General features: G+C 41.0%; 1 long non-coding RNA gene across 1 annotated transcript in view; it reads right to left on the bottom strand.

Moving 5' to 3' along the window:
* Positions 1-51: 51 nt before the first annotated feature.
* Positions 52-18,118, bottom strand: part of LOC138165091 (uncharacterized) — a 37,745-nt gene continuing 19,678 nt past the window's right edge. The window contains exon 3 of the long non-coding RNA XR_011169256.1: positions 52-165. This is a non-coding gene — a long non-coding RNA (uncharacterized lncRNA). The remainder of the gene's footprint in view (positions 166-18,118) is intronic.

The following is an 18,118-nucleotide window of genomic DNA, read 5'->3' as shown; positions in this document are numbered from 1 at the left end:
CCCCTGCTGCCTTTTTCCTGTGAGCCTCCCTTTAGTCAGGCAGCAGGTTGCAGTGATGAGGATTTCGTTCATTTCTTCACTCACGTTTTTGAGGCATTTTTCAGAAGCAGGAGGTTGCTCTTTTTCAAGGGCACGGAAGATTCAGACTTGAAGCAAGGCCTGTCCCTAAAATAAAACCCACAGACTCAATAAATAGCTGTTGAATGAATAAAAAAGCTACACGTTTGTTAAATTGAGCTTTTTGTTATTTTGAGCACTCCAAAAATATCTGGGATTAATTTGATGGGGGGAGAGGGGACGGGGAATAGAAAGTAAAATTGGCTGAAATACACTTGATGGTTCGTGAAATGCAAATTAAATACAGGAGATTTTCCAAAGCACAGAATAGGAAAGATGCGTTGGACCTTAGGGATGTTTACTGCAGAACAAGGTAAGGGACAACAAAGAGTTAAAGAAAAGGCTAACACTAAACCAATGATCTCCAGATATTTTTATTCACGCCTTATCAGTTACACAAATGTTTGAGTAGGTGCTTAATACTTATTCCCTTCCTTTCTCACATATACACACACCACACACACATTTTATAAAATATGTATATATACTATATTGACAAATTCTAAAAGTGAGATAATGGTAAAATATTTTGAAACTTCAAATGGAAGATTTTTAAATGGATTAGAAAATTCTGTTTCCAAATTTTTTCTTCAAGCATGTGGATGTGAGAATTTTGAGGTTTTTATTTTTTTAATAGATGACACATGAGTGATGTGGAGAGAATTACATAGGCAGAATGAGAGAGAAGATAGTTTGTGGTTATCAAAGGCAGCAGAGAAGAATGAGGCTTGAGAAAAAGCCATCAGATTTGGCATTTGGGAGGTTGGCAGCAAGATGGCATAGTAGATAGAATACAGGACTTGGGAGTCAAGACTAGAGTTCAAATGTGGCCTCAGACACTTATTAGCTGGGTGACCCTGGGCAAGTCATTTAACCCCAATTGCCTCTAAAACAAAGTGAAATTAACAAACTTATTTAAAATACAAATTTTGCAAGGCCTCTTACTCTAAAACAGAACAATCTTTTCAGCTTGTGACCTTTGCTAAAAAAAATTATCTTACTCCGTTAGCTCTACACTTTATCATGAATGACCAGAGGTGCAGCCTTTTAAAATTTTACACTTCCTAGCTGTGTAACCCTGGGCAAATCACTTAACCCTGATTGCCTCAGTTTCCTCATCTGTAAAATGAACTGGAGAAAGAAACAGCAAACCACTCCAGTATCTTTGCCAAGAAAACCCCAAATGGGGTCATGAAGAGTTGGACATAACTAAATAGCAATAAAACTTTGAAGAGAACAAGGGGATAGGAAAGTTGTGAACTGGGAACGCTAGAAGGCTGGTGGTGTTCTCTGAGGAAATCGGGCTGTTTGGAAGAGGAGCAGGTTAGGAGGGCAAAGTCATAAATCAGTTCACTACCTGCTCATTCTATGCAATTTTTTTCCACCCCCCAAAATGAAAATTCGGGGCTCTGACTGACCATTGCCTCAGAGCACTGAGTTGTTGTGATGGCGGTAGGGGGGTGAGTTTTACCCCTTCAGGTCTTTGGGTCACACACAGACTGCCTGTCCTGATTACATGGCCAAAGCACTGGGGGAGGAGTGTGGGACTGCTACTTTGAAGGGGGTAGGGTGATGGAGATAAGTCCACTGTTGGATATTTGAGGGAGTGTGGGATTTGACCAACTTCCTATTCTCTGATGGATCACATGCCCTTTGGGGGTCAAGCCATGCACCCCAAGGACTCATGGTTTCCCTTTGAAGACTGCTGCTTTAGATAAAATAAAACCTCCCCACCACCTCAGGGGACTGAGCAAAATCTGAGTAGGGGTTTCAAGTTTAAAATTCACCAGTGCTCTTTCAATTTTCCATTGACGTCATTGTTAGAACAGGATATTAATGAATAAGAAAGGATAGAAATTAAGGTAAAGGGAAAGCCTTGTTTAAAATGTGATATACATTGTTATTAATGCATACAATCTTGAGTTCAAAGGGACAGAATTATAGAATTTGAATACCCACTACAACATGTCCAAGTGATAGCCAACTTCCACTTGGAGACCTCCAATGAGGAGAAATCCGTTACCTCCAGAAGCAATCCATTCCACTTCTCAATGGCTCTCACTAAGAGGAAGTTTCCTGGTGCATTAAGCTGAAATTTCCTCCATCTTACACTTATTCTTCATTTTCCCATCTGGGGACAAATGAACATGTCCAATCTCTTGCACTTAGTTCAACAAATGCTTAAAGAGATCGATCACGTGCATCATCTCTGTCCACCCTCACTTCTCTAGCCTCAACACCCCCATTCCTTGAACCACTTTGGACTTCAATCGATAGTAATCAATCAATTAACATTTACTAAGCACCTACTATGAGTCAGGCACTGTGCTAACCACCGAGAATACAAAAAGAAGAAAGTTCCTCCTCTGGGAGCTCTCTACTCTTCTTAAAATGTGGTCCTCTGAACAGAACACAGTGTTCCAGGTGTGCTCTGACCCAGGCAGAACATAGACCTGTTCCCTTTTTATTCCTGGAAGTATGCCCTTATGACTGAGAAAGCATTAGCTTTTTTTGAGGGGGGGGGTACATATCCCATAATACCGCTGACTTTATGGTTTCTTAGAATCCCCAGATCTCTCAGACATGCCGTCTCCCCATACCTTCTCCATCTTGTACTTGGGAAGTTGAGCTTGAGTCTAAGACTTTACCTCTGTCCCTCCTGAATTTCTTATTAGATTCAGTCCAATAATCTGGCTTGTCAAAATCTTACTATCTTCAGTCATCTGGTGTGTTAGCTTACTTAGGTATTCAAGCAGCTAGGTTGGGCAGTGGATAGATAGCGCTGGGTCTGGAATCAGGTAACTTGAATTCAACTATGGCCTCAGACACACTACCTGTGTGACCCTGGGCAAGTCATGAAAAAAAAAAAAAACCACAACCCAGTTTGCCTCAGTTTCCCCAATTATAAAATGAGGATAATGATAGCAAAGTTGGTAAGGATCAAATGAGATAGCCGTGAAGCACTTAGCCCAGTGTCTGCCACTGAGCAGACCCTTAACAAATACTTATTTCCTTCCTCCTAGCTTTGTGCCCTCTGCAGATTCCATAAGTATGCCAAATCACTGATTAGAATGTTAAAGAACACAGGTTCAAACCCAGATCCTCCGGGCATTTCACTGGGCAACCAGTAAGTTCATTGCTGTTGTTCCATTGTTTCAGACTCTTGATGATCCCATTTGGGGTTTTCTTGGCAAAGACCCTCAAGTGGTCTGCTTTTTCCTTCTCTAGCTCATTTTTACAGATAAGAAAACGAGGCAAACAGGGTGCAGTGACTTGCCCAGGGTCACATAACTAGTGTCTGAGGCCAGATTTGAACGCAGAACTGACTCCAGACCTAGTGCCCTATTGACTGCACCACCTAGCAACCCTTTCCCCATGCTCAATTCATATTGAGTCATTTATGACCCTTCTTTGACTTTGGCCAGACAACCAGTTCTGAATCTAACTGTGATCATGGTAGCTTATATTGCCATATTTTCCACAAGAATAGTGTAAGGTATTTTATCAAATGAACTGCTTTGCATGTTTGTATTTCTTCATCTGATCCTGTAAATATTTACATTAAGTATTCTTGACTCCCCCATTAGAATGTAAGGTCTTTGTGAATTGGTATTGTTTCATCCTTTGTACATAGAACACAGTAGGTACTTAATAAATACTCTGATCAGTTGAAATGCTTTACTAATATCTAGGTAAATTATGTCAACAGCATGCCCTGATCTACCAGGTTAGAAGGGATGCAGACAGGAACTTCATTGGTACAGGGAACTCTCAGGTGAAGAAACTCAACTTCTTTGCCATTTATAGTCTTAGGGAGGAGGTCAGAAAATGGAGAAGTTATGTTCAAAGTCATACAGCCAGTATGTGTCAGAGGCAGGATTTGAACTCAGGCCTTCCAGCTCAGTTTTCTATTCATGATATCATGATGCCTCTAACCCTTTCCAAAAAAGGGAATAAAGTTAGCTTGGCACAACCTGTTCTTGACTATGATGGTTCCTAGTAATCACCACTTTCTTTACTAGATATTAACTAAACTTCTTTTTAATGATCTATTTTGAATTTTCCCAGGAATGAAAGTCAACCTCACTGGTCTTCAGTTCAGACTCAGTTTTTCTCCTTTTTGTTGAACATTGGGACATTGCCCTTTCTCCTCTCTTGCCTTATCTCCTCCTTAGAAAACATCTGGTACGATCCCAACATTTTGTAGATGAGGAAACTGAAATCTAGGAAAGATTAAATAAAGTCACATAGGTAGCAAATACCAAAGCCAGGTTTCCCACTCAGCACCTATGACTTCAGAAACACTACTTTTTTCCCCATATTCCATTAGATTCGATGCTCCCCCACTGGCCAAGTAGCTTGCTTCTGAATTAATGGGTACTGTGTGTATCAGAAATGAGACAAGCCTTCCAATGTGGATCATGAATGGAACTTCCAGATGTGAATCTTCCAAAGGCTGAACCTTCACCCTTTTCCTTATGCTTAAGGTCACTTCCATTCTCCATCCCAGACACCTGCTTAAAGTTTTATTCACCACAGAGACACCAAGTGTCTCGTTTCTCCAATGGCAAATAACTCCTTAAAATAGACTCACAATCCTGAAGCACAAAACCCATTTATAGGAAAAGGTGAACAATAAGATCAAGTTCTGACATCATGTATTATGCATCTTCAATGATTTTTCATTGTCAGGATTTTTTTTTCTGTTTGTTATTTATCCTGGAGATTAAATTGCTTAGTTTGAGATAGTTTCTGTTGAAATGTATTAAGCCTAGATATGCAGGATTGTTGATAGAAACATCTACAAGTGATGCTTTAAAAGTAGCCATTTTAATGACACTTTTCCTTATAAGGTACTGATTTCTGCCATATTAAAGACCCAAACAGAAATGCAACTGGAAAATGGTTGTTCCAAAGATTCAAACTTATTTCAAAATCAGAGCAAAAGTCGCCAGTGATAATATCTTACAGTTTTTGGCATCGGTCACTTGAGTGAAAAAAAGTTAGTAGATGTCAGAATATTGATTGCATAAAGTTTTGAGACCCACAAAACTCTGGGGTCTATGTCTTAGTAATTTCTGCTGTTTATGTAATTTTGGCCCTGAATGTCACTGAAATGTTATTTATCTTTTTTAAAAAAAACTGTCCAAATTTGGCAGGCAGTACTGTCTGCCAGTATTTCCAGATGCATTGTTTCTTTCTCCTTTCCTTTTTTGCCATCTGTGGTCTTAAAAGAAAACCATCTGACAACAGGCAAAAATGTCAATTATAACTTCCCCCTAAGCCCCCACCCTGGCATTCTTAATAAGGCAGGTTGCTGCTTTTTAATGATGATAGATGGTATATTAGAATTGTCATCCTGTTCTGGAAAGTGGACATTTTCACCTTTGTATTTATTGGAGAAATCATCTGAAATGGTTATTACTGTGTGTCAAATTACAGAAAGCTTTTCAACAAGGAATCATACAGGTCCCATCTTCTTTCTGAAATATGAGATATGACATAAAAAGAGCTAAAACAGAAATAGAAAATGAGCTGAATAATAGGCTGAGAAACAAATTTTTAAAAAAGCAAAAAGATGTCTACCAACTAGGCATTCAACAAGCATTTATTAAATGATTACTGTATGCCAGGTTCTTTGCTGGATTCTAGGGTTATAAAGACCAAAAGGGCAGGGAGGTTAGGTTGCTTAGGGAACAGAGCACAGGCCCTGGAGTCAGGAGGACCTGAGTTCAAATAAGGCCTCAAGACACAACACAAAAACTAGCTGTGTGACCTCAGGCAAGTCACTTAACCCCAATTGCCTTGCCTTCCCTCCCTCCCTGCCCCCCCCAAAAAAAGCAAAAAGGAAAACAGCCTTTTTTTTAAGTAGCTTGCGCTCTAATGGAGAGTACATAATGCATAAAGATAAGCAAATACAGAGTGATTGGGGGAGGGGGACGCCGACAATTATAAAAGGGGTTCTTGACTCTTTAGTGTGTTTTAGACTCCTTTGGCAACCTGGTGAAGCCCATGACTCCTTTTCCAGAAGGTTGTTAAATGCATAAAATAAAATGTGTACATAGAATTATGAAGGAAACAAATTATATTGAAATATAACTATCAAGATGTATTATTATTTAAAAAACAAGTTCACAGACCCCCGAGTTAACAACCTCTGGTGAAGAATCAGGAAAAAGGATCACGTCTTTTAGAAGGTAACATTTGAGCTGAGCCTTGAAGGCAGGTAAGGATTCCGAGAGGAGAGACAGGAAGGCGTCCCAGGCATGAGAAACAGCCTGGTTTAGCAATAGAACACCTTTCTCCTTCCTGCCCCATGTGTAAGTATGAATGAGAGCACTGGTATGATATATTAGTATTATATTAATATATTTAATCAATATACTTAGTATAACATATTATATATAATATGTTATAATAAATAATATAACAAATATATTAATTCATATATAAATAATATATATAGAGAGAGCTTAGACTGCCCAATATTGACTTGCAGCAATAGAAAAGCAACAATGGAAAAAGAAAGCTTGACTTCATCCCTGGGCTTACCTATGAAGCTATAATATGCATTTCAAGTTAATAACTTATCATTTAAAAAAATCTGCATAGAAGAAAAGTCAAGGATGAGTAACCAAACTTATAACAAACTTGGGAGGTGTACATATAGCTAAGGAAAATGAGTTATGGCAAAGCATGAAAGATGGCAGAAAAATTGTCAAGTATATGAATATTTAGGTGGATTAAAGATATTACTGAGGGCACAGTGTGTTCTATGTGCTTGCTGTACTGATCTAATGTGTGATACTCCCAGGCTTCCAAATAGGGCAAAAGGCAGTGGAAGCCCTGAACCTACATAGGTCAAGGAGCAATGAAGAAATACAGATTAGCCTAGAGGATGAGCTAAGTAACCTGAGAACAAGTGCTGGACATCCTGAAACCAGAACAGTCAGGGATTTATGCAATGTTTGTTTGGACTTGGCAGGGAATCACGGCATCATGAATTTAGAGCTGGCAGGGCCCTAAGAGGCCATCAAGTGGAGCCCCCTCATTTTACAAATGAGGAAACCGAGGCTAGGAAAGGTCAAATGATTGGACCTGCTTGGGGTACACAGCTGGTGAGCGTCTGAGTTGGGTGTGTGTGTGTGCGCATGTGTGTGTTTTATGAAGCAACCACAAATTAGCAAATAAAAAGGAAGTCAGATGGATTTCTCCCTTTTTTCTAATCAGATTTTGCATGTTGCTGCTTATCTATGTTCTCATGGTGGATTGCTTATTGTATGTGAGGGAGTTTCCTTCAAGCCCTCTGTGTAAATCCAGGGCAAAGGCCCTCTGTAACCTCACTGAGGGTTGTGGTGTATGATGGAGAAATGACGCCAACTAGAAACATACTTAAGAAATTTTATCAGGAACAGATGTGCACATTGGGGAGTCTCTCATTGCTGATTTTTTTTTTTTTAAGTACAAAGTTCTGTCTTAAAAAAAAAAAATCCGGCTAAATCTGATTGTCTCCATTCACTCATCTCAATACTTCCATACACAATCAAAATGATTTTTTTTTTCCTTTTTGGCATTTTGCTGACAGTTGTCTTCTATAGCACTCAATAAAAATAGTTTGATTAAAAACAAAACTAGCCATTTTCTCTCCCTCTCTCCCTCTTTCCCTCTCTGTTGTATAAAAGTAATCTTTACTAATAGTTTGAAATGGTATCATTCCTGTTGACATCTGTCTGCATTCTATGAAGAAAAAGTCTAGTTCTTTGTGAATAATCTTGTCTGTCATTTTATTTTGTTTTCAAAACTCTTCAGGGCTAAATGATCCCATCAAATTTTATTTTGTTTTCTTGGTCTGGACCCATGATTTCACTGGTATGGGAACTCCCAGAAAGAAAGATCCCTATGACAATACAGAATACCTTCCCTGTAATTTATAGTCTTAGAGGCAGGGGGCCTTGGAAGCATTTAAATGACTTGTCCAGGATCATAGGGTCAATATTATAATAGTAAGAGTGCTTTAAGATTTGCAAAATGTTTTACAAAAATCTCATTTTATCCTCATTACAACCCTGGGAGGTAGGTGTTACTACCCTATTTTACAGATGAAGAAACAGCAATAGACAGAGGTTAAGTAATTTATTCAGGATCATAAAGCTAGGTAATGTCTGAAGCTGGAATTGAACTCAGGTCCTCCTGACTCCCGGTCCAGGGCTCTGTTCACTCTACCACTTCGCAGTACTAAGGAGTAGGACTTGATCCCAGTTCTTCTTGGCTCTGAGGCCAGCTCTCTTTGCACTATACTACCCTGCCTCTCTTCAAACACATACCGTCCAATAAAAGGGGTGCCATTCTGTTTTTACATTTAAAAACCAAAAAAGGGAAGGGATTTTGCACACTCTGAGCATCACTATTTTATTTTCATGTTTTGCTCTCTTGGAATCCCTAGCTCACTTCACAAATGCCCACCTCCTGTACCAGGCCTTTCCTGGCCCCCCCACCCCACCAAGTTAGTGTTAATCACCTACCCCATTTATTTTGCATTGATTCATTTGTTTTCATTTCCCCCTAGTAGAATGCAAGTTTTTAAAGACAGGGACTTTTCGTTTTGCCTCTAATCACACCTTCTAGACGGTGTCTGGCTTACAGTAAGTACTTAACAAATTGTAATTGCATTGCATTTCATGGCCGTTTCAAGTCCAAAGCACCAGTTACCTGCCCGTCCCTCTATCAAAAATGCTTCTCCTTTCTTTATGAAGTGATTGCCTTACAGATAAAGCCACAGGGTGAGAAGTTAAATGGCTTGCCTTAGGCTACAGAGTTGCATAATGCTATGATCTTGAACTAAAAGGGGTCTTCAAGATATCTGGAAAGCAAGTGGTACAGAGACTTGAGAGGAAGACTCTGATCTACAAGAAGTTGAGGAGGGATGGTACTCTGTTATCCAGAGGGAACTGGGAATCTTTCCTGGAGGATGTAGCAGCTGAGATAAGCTTGGAAAGAGTGGGATGAATCCAATAGTTAGATATGAGAAGGGAAGGCATTCCAGGTGTTAGAAGTAGTGGTGGTGGTGGTAGTGTTCTGTCTAACTCTTTGTGGCCCCGTTTGGGGTTTCCTTGGCAAAGACACTGGAGTGATTTGCCATTTCCTTCTCTACCTCATTTTACAGATGAGAAAACTGAGGCAAACAAGGTTAAGTGACTTGCCCAGGGTCACACAACTGATGTCTGAGGTCACATTTGAACTCAGGTCCTCCTAACTCCAGGCCCAGTGCTTTATCCACTGTACCACCTAGATGCCCTGAACTAGGATTATGGCAGTTTAAATGAAAAGAGACAGTTACTTATTAAGAGATGTTATGAAGAAAGCTTTGGATGAAGTATGACAATTGGTTAGATATGGGGATTGAGGGTGAGGAAAAAGAGAGAGTCAAAGATGTCTCCAAAAGTTAGAACTTGAGTGATAAGGAAGCTGCTGGTGCCGTGAATTCAAATAGAGATTTTAGGGTGAGGGGAAGATTTAAGAAGTTCACTTTGAAGTTGTTGAGTTTGAAATGGCAGGCAGGGATCTGTAAGTCATTTGCATTGGGGCAATGACTGAATAAATTCATGAAAGTATATAAACTCACCCACAGAAGGAGTATATATGGAGACTACCATAGGGTCTAGGACACAGGGTTCAGAACACCCACTCTTAGAAGTGATTCGAGGAGTTCAGAACCAGAGAAAGATCAGTCAGAAAGGTAGGGGAAGAACCCAGATCAAAGAATGTCACGGAAACCAGGGAAGGAAGGGGTGCCTAATAGTTTTCAGTCATGAAGTAAGATCAAGAAGAATAAAAACTGAGAAAAAAAAAGACATATTTCATCACCAAGAGATCATTAAACTAAAAGGCCAGAGCAATCGCAGACAAACAGGAGAGTTCTGAAAGTTATGTGATGAATCCCTGGATTCATTTGCACGCTTCTGCACAGACAGATGGAGCTGGGACTCTTGACTTGCTGAGACAAGCTGAACACACGAGGCTCCTGCCACAAGGGACCTACTTTAGTTGATTCTAAACCCTCCTGGAAGAACTCCTTGGAGGAGATAAGAAGAAAAATGCTGGGAATGGTAGATCTGAATGAGAACTTTCTTCCCATGCTTACGATTCAAGAGACTCCTGAAAGAGGACCTTCTTTAGGGGAAGAGTGCCTTATCTCCCTTAGTTTAAACTGGAATCTTAATCTTGCTCCTGGCTACTGAGCTCATTTACTCTTGGCTATTTCCTGGAATATTCTAATCTATGAAACTTCTTTAATACCTGTTTGCAGTTTTGCTTAAATAAGTGGATAAGTGTTTGCTATTTGTGATGATCTTCTGTGAAATTAATATTTGATGGGGATGGTTGAAGCTAGCAATTATAAGCTAAGGGCTAACCTCTCCCTTATGATCAATCAGTGAAACCATTTTTCTTCTGAATCCAGACTCATACCATTTGGACAAAGATATTTGATGGGTCACAGCTAGAAACAACTGTCTGGGAGAGGGAGAAAGTGGGAAAGAAACGGGTGGAAGTGGGGAATGAAATGGTGGGTTCTCAAAGGAAATCAGAAGGGATGGAATCAAAGGCTGAACCGTAATTGTACTTCCTCTTAAAGATTTCTAGGAAGAAAGAGGCCACCTTTTTTCTTGGCAGTCAATTATCAGGTGGTAAAAGTGGGAACTCACCCACTCATTCTTTCTACCTAAAATCCACTGTCTTCCTCCTACCCAAGTCTAGCTATTCTGTTCCCACCAGTTTGACTTCACCGAATACAGAGAATTTCCCTCCTTCTTAACCTTGAAGACCAACAGGATGGGTCATAATTCTAGGTCCCAAACCATACATTTGAGAAAGATTTATTATCTCTTTTGTTGATTTGTCCCTTTAGTGCTCTTCTAGGTCATACAGTCTGGGAACCAGGCTATGATTTCTTCTTTCAATGTCAAAATGTGTCGCTCCACTGTGTGCTTCAACAACAGCCCTGAATTTATAAACATTCCAGTCATCTCTCCATGCACAGCGATGATATCAGCTCAGGACTCTGTCCTCATCCCAGCCAGAAGCAATCTCAAGGTGGTTTTCCTTCCCTTTCCTACAGATGTGCAGAAGCTTCTCCAGGACTGGAAAAAAAATGCCTTGGGTAGTCTGGGCAGCAGCACAGCCTGGGTTCCAGTTTCCTTCTGGCATCCTTCCGTTTCCTTCCAGGCCAAGTTCATGCAGTACTCCCAAAGCTGTGTCAAGGTTGTGTTGGCTAAGCCCACTGTCCCCGAAGCCTTCCCATTGGCCCTTTCAGAGGGTGGCAGATGTTTAAATTGGCAGCTGGGCTGCAGTGGGTGGAAATAAGAACATGGTGTTCCTTTACACACCCGGTCACGTACAGTTACGCATGAATCTCAACCCTTGCCAGTACTCTATGTATAGAATGAACCCCTTGCCAATTGGCTTTGAGGAGGCTTTCCGCTGGATGTAAACTTTAGGGAAATGGTTGTGAGGCAGGGGGTGTTGCTTTGGAAGGTTTGTGTGTTTTTTTGGGAAAGGAGCTGGTTTCTAACACATTCAGCTTCATCCAATTCACTGCTCTCCCTGCCTCCCCCCCTCCCCCCCACCCCCGCAGGGTTTAGGTATAGTGTAAAGAATGTTGGATTTAACATTAGAATAAACTGAATCCCACTTCTGCTACTCAGCACCTGTATGACCTTGTGTGTCCCTTCACGACACTACCTCAGTTTCCTCATCCACCTCTCAGTTTTCCTCTCGCTCCAGTGAAATAAGTCCATTGGAAACCACATTGAAACCTGATTCAATTCAAGCCTCGGGCCAGAGACTGACTTGCAGTGTGATATCATACAAGTCACTTAACCAGTCTGTGCCTCTGTATTCTCAATGTGAGAATAAGCAAAGTAGAATTTATCGAATAAAATAAGCATTTCCGTAACATAGTACAATAAAAAAGGTGATTGCACATGAAACTGCAGATCTGCTGGGTATAACTTGCTATTCCTTTCAAATATACAACAAAATTATCATGTAAATTCCTTTTTGTGTCTTCCCTCCCCTCACCTAGTTTGCCTTAGAGGTGCCTACCTTTAGACAAATAAATACGTGTGTTTGTATGTACGTAAAATTGTTCTGCTTATCAGTGCTTTCTCTTGAGGTGGATAGCAGCTCATTTGGGTATTTCTAATAGACAAAAATGACTTTTCTCAGTCATTCTTAAGACAACATTTTGCTGTTACTGTGTACAATAATCTCATGGTTCTGTTCATTTCTCTCTTTCATGCGAATCTTTCATTTCATGCAAATCTTTCCATGTTTTTCTAAAATAGTTACACACATCATTTCTTATAGCACAATAGTATTCCATCGCAATCATAGACCACAACTTGTTCAGCCATTCCCCAGTTCATGGGCGTCCCTGTAATTTCTGGTTCTTTGCCACCATAAAGAGAGCTGCTATAAACCTTTTAGAACATATAGATTCGTTTCCTTTTTCCCCAATTTTCTTTGGAAATAGACCAAGCAGTGATATATTAAAAGAAATTTTTTTTAAAAGAGAGAATGGGGGTGGCTAGGTGGCATAGTGAATATAGCACCTGCCCTGGAATCAGAAGGACCTGGGTTCGGATCCGGCCTCAGACATTTAACACAAAAACTAGCTTTGTGACCTTGGGCAAGTCAGTTAACCCTAATTGCCCTCCAAAAAGAAAAAAAAAATTAAAAGAATGAGGAAAGTGACTTGCAGAGCTTGTCTAAAGATTGGCACCAGGGAGCAAGAATAGCATCCTTCTTAGCATATTGTATGTAGTAAGAGCACAGTATGCTGCAGTATTTGACGCGACATGATTGGGCTCCCCAGTATAACACACTTGAAGGGTTTAATTATATTTCTCCTTTCCACCTCAAAAGTACCTGAGGGGAGTAAGTGACATTATGTAGTATTTTGAGGTCCTTAGAGAAACCCTTCACACAAGATCTTTTAGTTATCATTCACTCATAAAGCCCCTCTGGAACTATTTCTCAATATACGCTCCTGGTGCCTGGGGCTCCAGAGGGCAGCTGGCTACTCTGCCCTCGAGGGTCTGGGGGTAACCTCGAGGGCTACTGCAGATTCCAGGACTATCCCTTACGAGACCCCATCTGGTTTGCTGCCCCTGCTATCCTTGGCTTCATTAGCCAGTCAGACTTAAGCAGCTTTTAGAAATAGGTATTTACTAAGATAGTTTGTTAAGAACAATTGGATCAAAATAGTTGGTAGTGAGGATTTTTGTTCAAGTCCAAGGTTGGACTCGACCTTTTCCATTCTGAGATTGTGGGATTCTATCAGTGTGACCTTATCGCTCAAATCATAAAGACTCCAAAGGACTGAATCAGCATTTAAGAAGAGACTCCAGGAAGGCATGTGGACAGTGTTAATTACCCTGCACCCCAACCCCCTTCTTCCAAGAAATATAAACTGATAGAGGAAGATTGCCCATAGGGAGTGTCTAGATCTTCAGTGTGAAGGCAACATCTGCCCAGCATTTAGATTCACCTGATGAAGTCACTTCCCAAGTAGTCTATACCTGGCCTGCTCTTTAGGACCCCCTTATGAGAACTAGCCTCAGGAAAAATCATTAAGTCAATAATGTTTCTTTCTAAAGCTTTCTTTCCCTCTCCTCTCTCTGCCCAGCACCCTCTCCTCATCCCAAGACTTCCCCTTGGCTGTCCAGGATCTGCACAAAGTAACACTAAGCAGGTCTTTAAGCTCTCAATCTTTCCCCTTCTTTCAGCTCCCATTAAAACATGCCCATGTATCCTCTGTCCTGTTCCTTTGGGGCCCCTCTGGAGAATGGCTTAATGCATTGCCTATCTGCATTTTAAGGATCCTGTTTGTTTTCTTTATATATCTGAAGATAAAGGGTTGGAGTCAGGAAAACCTGAGTTCAAATCCAGCCTCAGACATTAACTAGCTATGTGACCCTAGGCGAGTCATTCGACCTGTCTTCCTCAGTTTCCTCATTTGTTTAAAATAAGAATAATGATAGCATCTACTTCCCAGTGTTGTTGTGAGAATCAAATGCAATAATCTGTAAAGCATTTTGTAAACCATGAAATGTAAATGCTAGCTTTCTTTTCTTTTTTTTTTTTTAAAGCAATTGGGGTTAAGTAACTTGCTCAAGGTTACACAGCCAGTTATTTCTGGGTGTGGTACTAAGTATCTGAGCCCGGATTCAATCCCCAGGTCATCCCGACACTGGAGCCGGTGCTCTTTCTCGCTGTGCTACCTGGCCGCTCCACTAGCTTTATTTTCAGTTGACACTTATTTTCTATCTTTTGTACTTCCATTGAAAAAGAGAAAAAAAGAAAAACAAATCCTTGCACCAAATATGCATAGTCAAGTAAAACAAATTTCCACATTGGCCACATCCAAAAATAGATGTTTTATTTTGCATATTTTGTCCATCCCTATCAGGAAGTGGGTAGTATTCTTCATCATTGGTCCTCTGAAATCATGGTCAGTCACTGAGTTGAAAAGAGTTGTCTTTCAGGTTGTTTTGCTATATTGTGGTTATAACATAAATGTTCTCCCGGTTCTGAATCAGTCCAGACAAGTGTTCCCAGGTTTTTCTGAAACTGTCCATTTTGTCATTTCTTATGGCACAAACAATAGCATGCCATTATATTTATACACCATAATTTGTTCCACTTTTCCCAATTTGTGATTGAGTACTTTTAATGCTTTTATTTTTTTTAAAAATGGTAAATTATATGGTATCTCAGCTCCTGTATCAAGACCATCCAAATACTTCATGGTAGATATATTCTCAAATCATATCACCCAGTCCCTATCTTCATGGATTTTCATCTGTGCCCTCTGGAACTCTTCTCTATTATTAAATAATAGCAGCTCTATCCCTTTAAAGTTCACTCCTTCCTCTAAAAATCATTGTGGTCACCATCTTTGGACTTCCAGGATACTCTGCCTCTTCCCCAATGTGAGATCCTCCCAGGAAAGCTTGGATTGCTGACCTTGAAAGGGGTCCAAAGCTGCTGGTACCATGTTGTGCATCTCCCCAGCTCAGTAAGAGAAGAAGCTGTCGTGGGATTGAGACTGGATGGTAGAATTCTCTGCTAGCATGGCAGTTAAAAAGGAAAAGCTCTGGAGAAAGAACACTGAAGAGGAAGGGGTTACTGAGACTTTCCCCCAGAACACAAGGAACAGCAGCATAACTGGGACAGAAACCAAGGAGGTAACATCAGTAGCCACCCTGCTCAGACATGCGCCTTTGGGGAGACTGGAAAGACAAAAGCTAAAGGGACAAGCAAGGTACAAATAAGACTGTGGTTTTTCATCATGAGTATTAGCTCAGGCATCTGGAACACTGAGGGAAAAAACACACATGGAGGAACTGTCAGTCCTTTTCCTCTTCCCCTGCCTTACTTCAGTCAGTCCATAAGCATTATTATTATGTGGGCCAATCACTGGGCTAAGTCCTGGGGACACAAGAAAGACAAAAACCAGTCCTTATCCTCGAGGAGGGACAGCTAGGGGGCGCCATAGTGGATAGAGGGCTGGGCCTGGAGTCAGGAAGATTCATCTTCTCAAGTTCAAATCTGTCTCAGACACTTCCTAGCTGTGTGACTCTGGGCAAGTCACTTCACCCTGTTTGCCTCACCCGTAAAATGAGCTAAAGAAGGAAATGGCAAACCTCTCCAGTATCTCTGCCAAGAAGACTCCAGATGGGGTCACAAAGAGTTGGACTGAACAACACAGACTAAAGGAATTCACAATCCATGGAAACAACTATGTACAAACATGGCATAGACAGGGTAAATCAGAGATGATCACCAAAGGGAAGGTGCGGAAAGCTTCTGGGAAGGTGAGAAGTCAGGAGGTGGAGATGAGGGAGAGAATTCCAGGTATGAGAACATTTTAGGAGATGGCTTTAGTGACGGAAGATGGGCTGGGGAGAGATTTGAGGCAGGCTGATCCCCCAGCAGTGAAGCATTGAGGGCCTGCACCAGAGTCGGGGCAGTGTCAGAGGAGAGAAGGGGGCTGTATTCGAAAGATGATGCCAAGGTGAAACCAGCAGGCCTTAGCAACAGCTCGGATGGAGGAGAGTCCAGGTAGTGAAGAGTCAATGATGAGCCCAAGCTTTAATTTATAGTTTATTGTTTCCATCTTGTCTGACTCTTTGTGACCCCACTTGGGGATTTTTCCTTAAAGATACTGCAGTGGTTTACCATTTCCTTCTCCAACTCTTTTTTACAAATGAGGAAATTGAGGCAAACAAGGTCAAGTGACTTGCCCGGGGTCACACAGCTAGCAAATGTCTGAGGCCAGATTTGAACTCAGGAGCATGGCTCCAGGGACTATCCACTACAACACCTGCCAAGCTTTAATATGGGGAGACAACACATAAAGGAGGTTTCAGCTACAAGTCAAAGGGCAAGGAGACCCTTGGCAAGGTTTTTAGGGTACAGCAGCAAGGTGAACATCAATATTCTCTGATTCTATCACAAATGCTTTAGATTCCCAGTTCCTCAGCTCTCTCAATTCCTATGACCTCTGTCTCCACCCTACCTCAATTATGCACAGGGGTGGTCATTTCTTAGACAGTCTCTCCTTGATCAGCTAACAGAACTTGCCCCTTGTTAGGATTTGTAGTTTCACCCTTGAGGGCTGGACCAAGTTCTTTTTGGACAATTTGGTTCCTTCCAGCATTGAAATTAATGGACTTTAATTGTCCCCTGATATGGACCAGTTTCATCCTTGTCTTAGCCAGGGTCCCCAGCAGACCTCTCCTGTTGTGCCTCTCACCAAGCTCTTGCTTTCTGCCTCAGTTCTAGCCAAGTCTTCAAGCTTATTGACAGAGCTTAGACTACAGACAATACCTTCATTCAATATTGGTACATGACTGTAATGGGAATGTAAATGTTTAAGATCTTCCCTGCCCCTAGGCTAAAGTGCACCTGGAGCCTGGGCTGGGAGGCTTGTTTTTCAGTAGATACTTTGTGATTGGCCAGTGGGTCTAGAAGGTTGTTATATTCTCTGAGCCAGGAGAAGGCTATATAAGCCCTGATGTGTAGCTTTGTTTTGGGGGCTCACTTTGAGAAGTGTTCTGTGATTTGATCAGATGAAACTCTGGGAAGCTGTTGTTGAGAACCCTGCCTCGGCTTTGAAAAATCCAGATGTTGATTTGGTATGGATGTAATGGTTGGACAGTTTGGAAAGCTGTCTACTTGATCTGTTTCTCTGTCTTGATAATTCTGTCTGTATATTCTGAAGTTCGGGGTGCTGACCTTTTCCCCTGAACAAGGTAAACGGTATATGTCTGACTGATTAAAGTAAGCTTGTTAACCCATTTTGAGTTGCTTTCCTTTATCAAAGCAGATCTAAGAACCTGTGGTGGCAGCAACTCTGAGGACGCTTGGGGTGCTTGCTGCTACAATGACACAGTTAACCATTTCAACCTTCTATCCGACTGATCTTCAATGGTTCATTTCCTTGTACTCTTCTCCCACAGTGAGAGTGGGGGGGGGAGGGGGATTTAGGATCTCATTCATGACAGATTTACAATGGAAAAAATACGTGTTTAGTTAGTGTAGTAATAAGGTGGTAATAATTAAAAATTCCTTTCCATAAATCATAGACTTGGAAAAGGAATGGCACCTCAGTGAATATCTTGTCTTCTGCCCCCTCCTTTAAAGCTGAGGAAACTGAAGGCTCAGAGAGAGTTTGCATGACTTGTTCACTACTATGGATAGTAAGCAATAAAGTAGGGATTTGAACCTAAGTCTCGATTCCAAATCTAATGTTTTATTCATTACACTATGGTGCTTTCCACCATATAGATAAATGTAAAACAAATCAGCCAATTTATTATTTTAATATTTTCTTATGGTCAATAAACATTATGACTGGAAAGAAATTCATCTTACTTACTGTCTGTCTCATCACTATGGTAAATCATGTATTCCCTGTTACACCTCATATTGTTAT

The sequence above is a fragment of the Petaurus breviceps genome, unplaced genomic scaffold (genome assembly GCF_028583685.1).
Source record: "Petaurus breviceps papuanus isolate PSGF00001 unplaced genomic scaffold, PetGlider_PUasm1.0 207, whole genome shotgun sequence".
Lineage (NCBI taxonomy): Eukaryota > Metazoa > Chordata > Mammalia > Diprotodontia > Petauridae > Petaurus > Petaurus breviceps.
Note: the sequence above shows the minus strand (reverse complement) of the source record. Positions and strands in the feature narration are given on the sequence as shown.